The 14,189-nt window shown below is 43.4% G+C and overlaps 1 protein-coding gene across 4 annotated transcripts in view; it reads right to left on the bottom strand.

The window, feature by feature from the left end:
• The window catches only part of LOC310857310 (unconventional myosin-IXAb-like), a 136,857-nt gene extending 128,860 nt beyond the window's left edge, over positions 1-7,997 (bottom strand). For all 4 annotated transcript variants that reach the window (XR_014569129.1, XM_083762922.1, XM_083762923.1 and 1 more), the window contains exon 1: positions 7,689-7,997. The gene's annotated coding sequence lies outside the window, so the exon portion shown is untranslated. The remainder of the gene's footprint in view (positions 1-7,688) is intronic.
• Between the last annotated feature and the right edge of the window lie 6,192 nt (positions 7,998-14,189).

The raw sequence follows: 14,189 nt of genomic DNA, 5'->3' as shown, positions 1-14,189 counted from the left end.
TTTAACCGTTTTGAAAAATGTGTGAGAGTGTGAGAACTACTGATCTAGAAGGCATTTGTAGAATCGGCCTCAGGTCTTAATGTGTTAAAAGAAGCAGTGATGATAACAAGCCGTCCTTCTACCAACAGCAGTCTATGTGTCATGTCAGAAGGACCATCAGACACCTCGCTGCTTCTCAGCCAAAGTGTCAATAAGGAATGGAAAAATACAACATGGAGGAGACGCCTCCGCTCCGTCTAAAGCCGGAGAACACATATCAAACGCTCTGTATAACTTGCGCTGCATGCCTCTCTCTCTCTCTCTCTCTCTCCCCTCAGCTATATCCGGACAAAGACACCCTATTTAAGATGTCCCCCGGCCCGCTCCATTGTGGACGCATCTAAAAATACACCTCGGCTCTGAAATACATTCAGCCAGAGCTGACATGGAATGTGAAAGGCTGATCTCATCCTGGTATTGTCTTACATGACACTGAGTGACACGCAGCAGGTCTGTAGGCAAGATTTGTCCCCCGCTAAGACAGAGACTTCACAGGGACTCACAGAAGCTATCATCAAAGGACACACTGGGATTGGCAGCACAGATAATTAGTGCACCATCTCATGACATCAAGTCACCAGTGTTAATTTAGTCGTTTTAGAAAAAATGTCCGTCAACGAAAAACGAAGTAAAAACTAAGCTATGATGACTAAAACTAAGACGTTATACCTTATTTATACATTGACAATTTTGTCAACAAAAAAACTAGACTAAAATGTTAGGGAGGAGAGATCTAGTAGAACTAAAAGACGGCCCCGGACGGCTGGAGTAGACGCCCGGGCACCTAGGCTGATAATCCAGCCTGACAGCATGTCACGGGTTCGAGTCCCGGTCCCAACGACCTTTGCTGCGGGTCACCCATCTCTCTCTCTCTCTATCCAGTTCCTGTCAGTCTACTGTACACTATCAAATAAAAGGCAGAAAAAGACCCAAAATATTGTATAAATAAATAAAAGACAAGTCAGCATTTGGTTGTGCTCGGGTGTTGCGCTCGGGAAATATCCGATCTGCCATCAGCCATTATGACGCCATCAAGGCCCGCCAAAATGAATTTTGTAGACACAATCAACAAAATATTATGTTTAGTAAAATATGACTAAATAAACTAAATTACATTTTATTCAAAAGACTGACTAAAACTAAATCAAAATGTAACACTGCAGGTCACCAACTCTCTCTGCCAAGTCTCTCCTACTTACCCATTATCCTTTATTAAAGTACAATAATTTCTTAATTAGTTCCTAAAAATACATAACAGTTACCGATCTACTTTTGGGAGATACCCTACATAATATTAAATATATAATTAAGTATAGTACATGTCAGAGGGTTGAGAGGATATGATATCATTTGGGTGTAGAGGGGTGTGATGCTGGACTATATTTAACAAAACCATTTGCTGCATACCGTCAGCTGGAACAGCAGACAAAACAGAAACGTGAGCCAAGGGCTTTGTGGAAGCGACTCAAACACTTTTCAACAGCTTGGAGTTCATCCTGAGTTTCTTGTGCAACCCTTTGCCTATATGGCTGCTTTGGTCATTTTGTTTTGAACTTTATGGCAGTTTAACTGTCCCAATGATGTACACTGAAGGAGCAGTTGCAAGGTCATGGCAATTGCTTTAATTAGCTTAAGCTGTGGTACCATGAACCATAGTCTTCTACTGTTGGCCACTGGAAGCTGGCCAGTACTCTCTCATTCATGTTACCGTTAGCTCCCTAGTACAAAGTCTAGTATTTGTCACTGGGAGTTGACCAGTCTGCTACGGTCGGCCATTGGGAGGAAGCTGCCAGGTACAACCACAGTCTTATACTGTTATAGTATAAAAGACGATACATACTGTAGCCCAGTATAAAGAACAGTTGGCAGTTGGGAGAAGCTGCACAGAGTGTGCATACTAATTACTGCATGGGTTGGATTGTGTCACGTGGGAGTGAAATTAAGTCGACTGTCACCCCTGCCACTCTTTTTCGCAGCCAGTCTGTGGATTCAAACGGGCAACTTTCCAGCCACCGTCGGTTTCTCTAAACTGTAGCCTATATTGGCAGCCCACAGCTCAGTGCTTGCTGTGGTAGAACCGTTAGTCAGTGCTGGGTTTTAATGACTACATATCCACTATGGCCAACACACAAACAGTGAGAGATGAATGGGTTTCAAATTTTACCTCCTGCCTAAAGCGCCATTACAGTGTGAAGGTAAAGTGTTGTGGGCGGCGGTGGCTCAGGGGTAGAGTGCCTGGATGGAAACCGTAAGGTTGCCAGTTCGAACCCGGGCTCCCACAGAGTTACTGTCGAAGTGTCCTTGAGCAAGACACTGAACCCCAAATTGCTCCCGATGTGCTAGTTGGTGCCTTGCATGGTTTCCGCTGCCATCGGTGTATGAATGTGTGTGTGAATGGGTGAATGTAATGCACAATCTCTGTAAAGCGCCTTGGATAAAGGCGCTATATAAAATGCACCATTTACCATTTTGTGTATGACATGTCCATCTGTTCTAAATGATACATTCTAGTCATTTTGCATCTGTTTCTCTGTGCAGTAACACCACATCACCAGGAGGACATACCCAAACAATCAACTCTAGAGGGAAGATAAATGAGTTTATAGTTTAGAGGGCATTATTTGCGAGATTACAAAGCAGAATAAACACTGTACGCTCTTATTTGGTGAATTGGCTCACAGAAAATTAGAAGATGGAGAGCAGGAGAGTTGATGTCGCACTCCCATGCCATAGTTTCAAAACAACAGCGTGCAGTTCTTTACCCTGCAGCCTTTAAGTGCTGTTTTCTCCTCAGCTCTGCTAGGCTGTCAGGGTGATGTCTCACTGGGGTTCTCTCAGGGGGCTTCATGTTCACACTTACATAATCAACCATAATAACCAGGAAGCCTGACAGAGCAGCAAGAGGAATTATGCTTCCAATGGAACGGAACGGAACACCACACATCATATCTGATTAACAAACATGACCAGTGACCACAAACATCAGGTCATCAAACATGATCGGACCACTGTTTAAAAAGAGGAAAAAAAGAAGCGCTGCAGGGATCAGTCAGTGGCTCTAATAGATACTCTTTGGTGAATACAGGTAGGAACATAGATTAACAAAAAAGAAGAAGTACTGCTTAACTCCTAAAATGGTGTAGACTGTGGACTGCAGACTTGCAAAGAAAATAATTCCAAGGCACTCCGTCCTTGATGAGAAAATATTAAGGATTTATTTTGAGCAATGCAACAATATGACCAAGTGACCAACGCATATCAAACTAGGAGGTCTTCATCAGGGTCTGTGTTAAGCCCTAACCACACCAAAGGGTCGCCATGCAACTCCTTGGGTCCAAACGGTTGCAAGGAGTTAACGCTAAAACCGTCTTGACCCTTGTGTGTGTGGTTTGGGCCATTGAATTCCATGCGTTGAATCACTAGACTATATCACTATACATACTACTACAGTATAGTCAAGTGAAACTGCTCACAGTGCAAAGCAATGGAGACGAAACTCAACAGACAGCACATTATAGAATACCAACATGCAAATGGTGCAACAAGATTAACAGGTAATGTACACACACACACGGTTAGGTAACTCCCAGCCGCACACACACACAAAGACAGTAAAACACATGCGTGCCACACACACACTCACACACTCACACACTCTCCCCTGGCAGATGTGACATCAGCGTTGGTATTTTGTGAGAAGCGCCCGAGGCAGACAACGGCTCATGATGTGACATGTGACCTTAATGCTCCTCTTGTGCTGTTTGTTCAGGGTATATGCCACCTCTCAAAGACAAACAACAGGGAGATTGAGTATAGTGAGACTCCTAATTAACTTGTCAACATCAAGGTACTCAGTAGAGTCAGAGAAGCCAACAGTGGCACTGGTCTGTTCAGCACTACAAAGCTCAACCGTGTGCATAGTAAACAAGAACTAATGCACGTCATGTCTTATGTCTTATTAAAAGGCATTTCTCAAGAGTCAGACGACATACCGTCATACCGCTTGCAAGTCAACTTTTTCATAGTGTTATGAAACCTAAACCCTCCTCAATGTGATCTTTGACCTGCAAATACACATCACAACTAAACAAGTTGCTACAGTTTCCTGTGCTGATCAGGGCTGCCAACACCCCTCATGGGTCTCCCGCATTGTCATTTGGATTTCTCCTGGATTTGGTATCAAAGTCCCCAAATTCACCAGAACACAGGAACTTACATCTACTATGCATAATGTTTCCCTCCCTTGGCGGGTCTGGGCAGTGCATGCGATCATACAGAGATGTTCACTTAAATAATGAATGAATGAATGAATGAATGAATGAATGAAATGAATGAATGGTTATTATTAAAGATGGGTATTACATTTCTTCAGTCATCAAATCAATTTCTGTAGGCCTAGATTTTGCATCTTAATGGTGTGAAATTGTACCCATTATTTTCTAAGCAAGCCTGATAAAAGTATCAAACTCCCAGAATTCACAAGAACACATGAAATTACATCTACTTTGTTAAAAAAAAGTTGCCGGGGGAGGACCCCTTGGGGAGGACCCCCCCCCCACACACACACACACACACACACACAGGATTCTCACAGTCCAATGTTGGCAGCCCTGGTGGCGATGCTGTAAAGAACATAAAAGCATGGGTCTGCCTGTAAACAACTTCTCCAGTAGCGGAGATATAATAGTGGACTGTCTGGGACACTGGGAGCTTAGACCAGTGGTCTGACTGAGCTCAGCCAGGCCTGTATCAACATGCCTGACACTCTCTACATTACAACAGTTGCTGTAGACGGTAGACCAGTGCTTCCCAGCCTAGGCCAGTGCTTCTCAAACTTTTTTCTCTCAGGTGACTCCTGGTCCTGTAAATAACTTTTTCATTGCATTGTTACTTTATAGCACCTTATGTCATATTAACGACACGTAAATATGTAAATCTTTCCCTCTAAGAGATATATATATATGGCCGTATTTTCGTCAGTGCCTTACCCCTTATCCGGAAACTTCTTTGTCTTTTTTTTTTTACTATTTTGGAAAACATTTTAAAATTGTCAAAGTCAACGAAGTTTAGGGATAAGGGGTAAGGCACTGGCAACAATAGGGCCCATAGTATGTAACAAGGAAAACTTGAGAGAATATCTGTTTCCATTAGGATAGATTGAAAATAACTTGGCGTTAGACATCCCTATTCTGGGAGGAACATTCACCAAAAGCAGATCTACAAGCACACAACGTGATGCACGGAACACTGTTCTAGGCCCTTCGTTGGGGGAGGGCGATCACCACAGGGGGCCTTACATTTTTAACATGACGCACAAAATCATAACTGGTTTTCATCCACTGTCTGTTCTCAATTTGATATTAGTCCAACTTGTCATACAAAATCTATTATACTGTAACTTTAACCTAGCTAACAACTGCCACATGTGACAGCATTGTGAAGCACAGTAAGTATAACGAAATGTTTCAAAAAGAGTGATATAGCATGTTGTGAGCTTGTGGATTGGCTATACATCATAAGAGACGGGCTTAAGTGGTTGAAAGTGGTCTGAAAAACAAAAGTGGAAGTTGGAACTCAAATTTTGACAGCTGTAGGTTAAGTAAAGTAAAGAGGGGTAACAACTCCTACAAGGAAATGTACCTGATGGATACCTAATGAAGGTCGTTTAGACCGAAACATTGTAATAAACTACTGCTGTAAGTGAAACAATGTGAGCGACTTCCCTTTTTTTTTTTAAGCCCAAGTAATAATTTGCACAACGGTGTCAGTTGACAGATAAGGGTTTAAAGCAAAGATCTGGTATTTTCAATAATGTTCACTTCAACTTCAAGAATGTACTGGCAGGCCCAGGCCGTAGCGTAACGGTCTGGGCACCGGACTGGTGATCCAGTCGCGGTGTGCCGCGGGTTCGACTCCCGAACCCGACACGGCCTTTACCGCATGTCATCCCCCCATCTCTCTCCCGTTTCCTGTCAGCCTACTATCTGTCCCTTAAAAAATCAATAAAAGGCGTAAGCCGCAAAAAAAAAAAAAAAAAAAAAAAAAAAGAATGTACTGGCATAACAATCAGTGACTACTAGGAATTGGTTTTGGGGCAATAGAATAGAAACCACATGTGACAAACATTAGTACAATTATCATCGATACAATTATCAATATTCTATGCAATACTGCTTGCTTTTACTGTACAAGTAAAAGTACGAGTAAAAGTAGTGACAGAATGAACTTCAGTTCCTGCATTCAGATGCATTAACAGAAACCAGTTGTGAAGGGGGTTCACAGCCACAGCGCCCAGAAAAACAGATGTGACAAATATCCTGAACAGAGTCATGATGACATCACATTGAACTTATTAATCCAAAATGTAAGTGGATGAGACAGTCTGGTCCAATTGGACCAGATTCTAGGGCTTTTAGCTGACGCCCTAACCCTCATTCACAGAGTCAACCAGCCACCACACAGAATGACTTCAATTCGTACATCATCATCATAACAGCACAGTACAAGCCAAGGATCAGACCGTGACAACATCCATGAAAAGTTTCCACTTGAAAAGAAAACCGAGCATCCTCCTCAAACATCCCACTCTAACCTAACCATCACCAATGTCAGGCATCAGTAATACATGCAGCAGACCATTAAATAATACCAAACACTATAGTGCTAAGTGCTCCAAAGACACAGCCATTGCATTGCAATACACGTGAAAGGGCCCACAATGACGTTTCTCTCTCTCTCACACACACACACACACACACACACACACACACACACTGCACACACTTTATGTCCACTTAAGTACACACTGGGACAGAAAAAGAAATACACTAGTCACTATACGTGAAAGGGCCCACAATGAATTGTCATACATTACAGATACATACTCTCTCCACTCACACACACACACACACACTGACACACACCCCTCCCTCCTGCGACATGGAATGCCAATGGTCTCCGGTATCCAAAGAACCTAATGCGTCACGTTTACTGCTGCTGCTCGCCTTCTACCCCCCCCCCCCCCGACCCCCCCCTCTGCATAGAACGTGTGATACGGTCCATATGTTGAAACTGTGCACATCTGCAGGAGGCAGCGTCAGTCAGTCATACAAACATCTGTAACTTACGCCATGATTCTCTCTCGCTCGCATTATGTAGCCTCATGAAACGGCACGATGATGACACGCACGGCACGGGGGTTGAACTGGGTGGGGGGTGGAGAGCCCTTGGCCGCATAGGGTGCTGTAGGTTGCATTCTGTCTTTATTTTTGATCACATACATACAGGAGGCACAGCAGCACGACTGAACACAACACACACTGCCTTTTGATGTGTCGACAATCACAGACTGTACAGTAATTGTACCGATCTGCAGCTGCTCAAACGTACAATGATTCACTCAGTCCTGCTGTCAGTGTTGAAAATAAGACTATATTGTGCGAAAAAACAGCTACCGTAAAGACTGCAAAGAAGACAGCGGTCTGCATTCTGAAGGGGTTTGACATTCCCTCCTCTATCATGGAAGGAACACCGAGAATAAAGGCTGCAGTCTGTGCTGCTACTGCTGCAGAAAGGAATCACGTTAATATTAGCCTACACGAGCTGTCATTGAGTGATTGTTGGAACAAAACAAACGGTGTGTTATTTACCTCCCCAACAGTTGCTTGCTTGTATATCCACTCCTCTCCACGCCAGCTCTCTCCCTCTCTCCTTCTCTCTCCACTGTGTGTACCGTTTCTCCTTCAACCAAACAACTATACTCCTTATTTATGTCTTATTATAAAAAAGAACTACGCGTCTTAGCGTCCCGTAGCCATGATATCCACAGTTCCGTACGTTGTCCTCAACCCTGATAGTAGAATATTCTCTCATCCGTGGCACGGTGAATATAATCCAGTTCTTTCTCCAGGGTTCTGTGTGTTTTTCAGTGCTCGCAGCTCCCTCCGTCACCTCCTCTCTCCGACAGCAGCACAGTTTCTCGAGCGTTTTTTCCTCTCTCTTCATTCGCTGTAATCGGTGATCTTCGGTGAACGCGCGCGGCGCGCTCTCGTGGGGTGAGCGATGGCGATTACGCGCGCGTGTGTGTGTATGTGACTGTGTCTGTGTGTGTGTGGGGCCGGGGGGGACGTTGCTTATAATTAATTAGTAGTGTCAGTTGAATTAATCATTTACATATTTTCAAAATAGAGCACAATCAGGAACAGTTTATTGGCAGAATGTTCATTTTCACATTCTACACAAATATCACAAAATAATCAACATAACCTTGGGGGGAAATGTAGAAGGATCCTTTGTTTTAAGGTTAAATGATTTGAGTGTCTTGTTTTGAGCACAATAAAATAGGTTATACTAGAAATTAGAAAAACAATTGAACAGGAAGATCAATTTGCATAAATATGACTGCATACAAATCAGATTCTATTTTTCAATTTTGAAGCATATGAAATGTCAATGTTGTCAATGTCAATGTTGTTATCATCAATGTAGGCCTAACTCAGAGTAAATTGTGCAGCTATATATAGCTGCACAATTTACTCTGATTTCGCACTTCTCTGGAAAAGAAGTCTGCTATATGTTATGCATGCATATTCCATAAACCCCATATACTGTAGGCCTATATAACACATTATGCAAGAATATCTGCTGGATCCTAAATTGATGAGTATAACAAAAACAAATGCAGTGTCTCTGTTCAGCACACATACATGTCTGTCTGATGTAATCTGCTGCAAACTAGCAGAATTAAATAAATAAAAGAGGCACGTGTAAAAGTATTGCCTTATCCCACACTTCAGGTTAGACCAGATGGTCTGTAGAGTGCTGCGTTTTACTGGTACACACATCATTTTGACATTTAATTTAACTGGAATGGGGGTGCCTGTCATAATAATAATAATAATAATGATTAATTACAGCGGTGGAAAGTAAGTAGGCCTAAGTAAGCTACATTTAATTAAAGGAACTACAACATGCATTTTACAGTTTTTAATATCATATTGTTTATGTCCCTCAAACGTATTTCTAATGGTTTGAGCCTAAATCACCACTTTGATATAACCAGTCCATGTAATTTCTGTCTGGCTTCTAAAGCAGTGATAGCTGCAGTACCACAATGTCCTGATGTGGTGGGGGGCGCTGTGCATGAAAATTATTTTCTCTGCCACACCCTCATCCCAGCTACTCCCCTCCCACTTCTTTGACTCATCATAATAAGGCCCACCCCCCTCCCCGGAGGCCCCTCCCACAGTCTCCAAAGACAGAATGCAAATTTGGAACTGAAGAGAGGCAGGGATTATACAAAGTAGGGAGATCATGTACCTGTCATGACATCACGAGTAGCACGAAAGCAGTTGGCCTGTTGTGAGACCACTGTAGGCCTACATCATGTATTTCATTTAAAATCTACAAGCTCACAATGCACTGGATCGCTTTTTATACATTTGAAATTTTGAAATGGGACATTCTGCAAAATGAGTACTTACTACTTTTACCTTCAGTAGGCCTACTTTAAGTATATTTTTGAGTGGTGCAACCACTCCAAAGAACAGCAATGTCCGTGTTCACCTATGTGTGGTTCACCTATGTGACGTTAATGAGCACCAGTATGAGTACCAGTAGGGGCGCTGTTGTGCCAGAAACAGAGAGAGGGGGGGGGGGGGGAGTTGCACCACTCGGTTCACACAGGTGCGATTTTTGATTTATGAGTACATATTGAATCCCAGACTTTTACTTGTAACAGAGTATACATTTACTTAAGTAAAACATGTGAGTACTTTTTCCATCACTGATTAATTTTCTCTGCGGTTTGCAGAGTTGAGACACAATTACCACGATGAATGAATGAAAAACAGGTTCTGTGGCAAGACATGTGTTGACAGGAAGGAATTGTGTAAAGATTCCCAACTCAAAACACACTAACGAGTCAGACACATGTCTGTTCTTAAGTAAGGCTTCTGTTTTTCCGGTTTCACGTGTCTCCGCCAGGCCGGATGGCTGAATGTTTTCGCCCCCAGTCCGTCCTTTTGTCCATTTGTTTATTTGTTTGTCTGTGAGCTTGACAGATGGGCTTGACACTTTGCAATTTACACTGCCAGTAGGCCAAGGATGAACTCCAAATTCTGTTTGGGTTCAGTGTCACATAATTTGGTCAGCAATTCTTGAAGCGTAGGTTGTACAATAAAAATCACACCTGTGTGAAGTGAGTGTCGATCTTATCATTGTACTGTACATCACATCATCATACATCATCTCATTCCGGCCAATCAGAATTTGCGTCCTCGCCTTCATCTTCAATGTTTGTTTTGCGCAATGTTTGTGTTTACACGAACACTCAAAATTGTCCATTCATTGTCAATGGGATTTAATGTTTGTGTAGGACAAAGTTTGTGTTAGCACATACACCAAAAGCTGGACATAGGAGGGGCTATGACCCTTCTAAATCCCTTGGATCATGATACAACTCAACTTGTAGGCCCTGGCCATTTGTGCCAGACTAGATTTTAGCCATTTAGTATTTTATTCAAAACACTGTTTTTGATAGTACTACTACAAAGTTTGTCGAAAACTTCGATCAACACTTTTTGGTGCCCGCGGTGCTACGACCAGGTTCGGTGCCCCTAGACAGACAGGATTTAAAATTCTCCATAGCGTTTTGAGGAGAGCTTGGTGCCAGCCAGGGCTGCAGCCCTTAAAGCCTCTGCCCTGCCTGTCTGGAGTCATGATCAAGATGTAGCAGTCAGATGTCTGAGTGGTGCAACCACTCCATTGCGGAGATATGTGTGTCTCTGGCTCGGTCCCTGGACGGCTGGCTGTGTCCGAGCATGAAAATAGCGTTTGGTTGGTTTTCACCACCAACTGTCACTGTTGCGCAGCCTAACACACACACACACACGCACACGCACACACACACGCACGCACACACACACACACACACACACACACACACACACACACACACACACACACACACACACACACACACACACACACACACTGGGTGTGACAGTACAGTGACAGTACAGTACAGTAGAGGGACCCCCTGGGGACCCCCCCCCCCCCCCACATGGTAACTCTGTCATTTCTCAACCATTTCCACTCAGTTCACAGTCCAAGGGTGTGATTTTCATATTATTTTGATTAGCAAAGCAATGACTGACTTCTAAAGTTTGCGGGCCCTGGGGAGGCAACCCGGCCTGGCAGAGACCCGCGCACTTTTTTAGTTTTAAATTAAAATTTGGATTCCATCCTTTTCTGTTGGAGCTTGTGTACATGACGTCAGGGGTCCAGGAGTGGCCTGATGACTCAGACAGTTGATGAGCTGACAAAAGAACTGCACAGTCCTGGGTTTGTTTCTATGAGTTACCTGTCATGTTTCCTACTTTCTCCTGTCTGTCATCTCTGTAAAAGCTTAAACCGTAGCCTGCAACACCATATCTCCTGATATTTTCCCATTATGTAATAAACCTCAATCTTGATATTGACCTTGATCTTTGACCTTTGACTCTGCACATGCCTTGAGAACTCAGCCACTGATACCATGGTGGGCCAGCCCAGATACCTATACAGGCCATGTCCAATGATCCTGATACCATGGTGGGCCAGCCCAGATACCTATACAGGCCATGTCCAATGATCCTGATACCATGGTGGGCCAGCCCAGATACCTATACAGGCCATGTCCAATGATCCTGATACCATGGTGGGCCAGCCCAGATACCTATACAGGCCATGTCCAATGATCCTGTTGAATGATTTGCAATTTTTCACACATCTGCAGCAGGGACGTGCACACATAGACATCAAAGGGGGCTTCAGCCCCTGCCCTTTTACTCGACTGAACAACTGCCCTCAACTAGACCATGAATGCATGCATTTACTATGGTGAAGCAAATGCACATGCCCTCCTCTCCTTTCCATGCCAAACCCTGAAGGAAGCATTCAGGAGAATTGCTTTTTTCCCCTCCGAAGTCTCCTGAACTTGAACGCAGCATTTTGCGTTGAACAAATTTGTTTTCTCCACTAGCTAAAGAGTGTTGGGTTGCGCCCCAAAAATAGCTGATCTACAAGCTCTCAACGTGAGCTTGTAGATCAGCTATTTTCGGTATTTTTGTCCAAAAGTGCCCTCTTTACGGGATTTCAGTCCCTGCCTCTCTAACACTCTCTACACGTCCCTGATCTGCAGTATGTATTGTAATGTTGCCATTGCTGTAATGTAATGTAATGTAATGTAATGTATAGAGGGAAATGGGTCGCACACAGTAGCAAGAGTGAGTTTATCTTTTTTTATTCCTTTCCAGTTTCAATGAGACGAACGTTTCGTCAGTGTGTGGAATTAGAACTGAGCTAAGAACTGATCCAGGCTGTAAATGTAAGTCAAATTAAGGATGATTGCAGTCCAATGAATGCAGTGAAAGCATGCTGTGCAGCAGGTCTCTCCTCTAAGGCCTGGGAATTCCCACCTGTGGGGTGTCAGTTTTGGTGACATATTTACCAGACGGATGCTTTGAGAAGGCTCTTTAACTCTCACACTGGCCAGTACAAGGACTCTTCTATTGGTTACTGGCAGCCGGGCCAATGCGACCAGCCTCCTACTGTTTGTTACTGGAAGCTATAACCAGTACAACCAGTCCAATACTGTTGGCCACTGCTAAGGAAGCGTTGCTCCACCCAAATAATAACTGGCATTACATGACTGTATCTTATTGTGTAACTGCTGTTATTTCAGTGAGATGACACACTGTCTGGTCAAGTCATACATTCTAATTCTACATTCTCTCTCTCTACATTTGGAAATCAATGTTTCTCTTTGTTTCAGGTTCTGCAGACATGTGACATGCACACAAACAATACAAAATGTACATGTTGGAAAATTTAACTATAGCTGACAGGTCCTCAGAGCCATGTAACCTCAAGGCTTAAAGATTGTATATTTTACCAAACAAATCAGTGAAACCTAGGACTGTCTATTCTTGACACATGTACTAACCAGCATTAATTTACCACAGGGCGCAGGGAGGGGGTAAAGATGGATAGGGTGATTGAGCCATAACATTGACATGTCAACGGAATAATCAGTCACGGTGAATGACCTTGATGAGGAAGGAACTCAACATGTCAAACATGAACTGTTCAACTGTTGAATGTATGGCTGTGTACTGACAGCAGCTTGACAGCAGCAGCACCTGCAACATTCTCAGCCAACTCCCTCCCCACACATTTTATATGTGTGTTTATGAATATATAAGGCTGGATGAGTATCAGCCAGCGTTCAGTTCTGAACCTCAGTCAATTACAAGTATTCATGTAGATCGGCCATTTTTACAATTTTTATGTAGTTAGTGTAGTTACAGTATATGACAGGCAAGGGCATTCATTTACAAATATCACACATGTGTGAAGTGAGGAGTGGCTACTGTATTTATATCAGCCACATGAGGTCTAAGGCCCAAACTGCACCAATCCAACTCCTTCCAACTACTTGCAACAAAACAGTTTTAGGGACATGTCACACACACACAACTCCTTGCACCTGCCATTGGGGATAATGTGTCATGCAACTAACCCACTATGCAACTACTCGCAACCGTTTAGTTGCAAGGATTTGCATAGCGAATCATTGGTGCGGTTTGGACCTTATGTCGTCCTTTAGTGCCCTAAAGAAACATTAAAGTCCATAGACTTGGCTGGAAAACAATTTATGTCATAAGTGCTCTAAACAAACATTAAAAAATCCATAGACTTGGCTGCCAGCCTGCCACATGATGTAATCTTCAAAAGCCATGCATTGGAGGGGTGGAAAAAAGTAGAGAAGGAGGGGGTGGGGGGTAGAGCGTGGCGGCCGGCAGGGGTATGTCCAGGGCGGCCTTAGGAATCTGGAGGCCCGTTTCAAGACCAAATATGAGGCCCCCCATATACCTATGACATAATTATTTTGTTGATACAGCCGTATTGATACAAATAGTTTGACAGTTTAATATCACGAGCAGGCATTACTCTCAACAATTAGCAACAACAACACCTCTCCTCATCCCTTCACAATTAAAATAAAATAGGTGTAACTTAACATTGTGGGAGAGAGCAAGGCAGTGAGTGAGCGAGATAGAGAGGGCCAAGAGTGGCGGGGTTGATTGGCGCCTGATGTTCAGTTGGAG

The sequence above is a fragment of the Protomyctophum parallelum genome (genome assembly GCF_964188405.1).
Source record: "Protomyctophum parallelum genome assembly, chromosome: 4".
Taxonomy (NCBI): Eukaryota; Metazoa; Chordata; class Actinopteri; order Myctophiformes; family Myctophidae; genus Protomyctophum; species Protomyctophum parallelum.
Note: the sequence above shows the minus strand (reverse complement) of the source record. Positions and strands in the feature narration are given on the sequence as shown.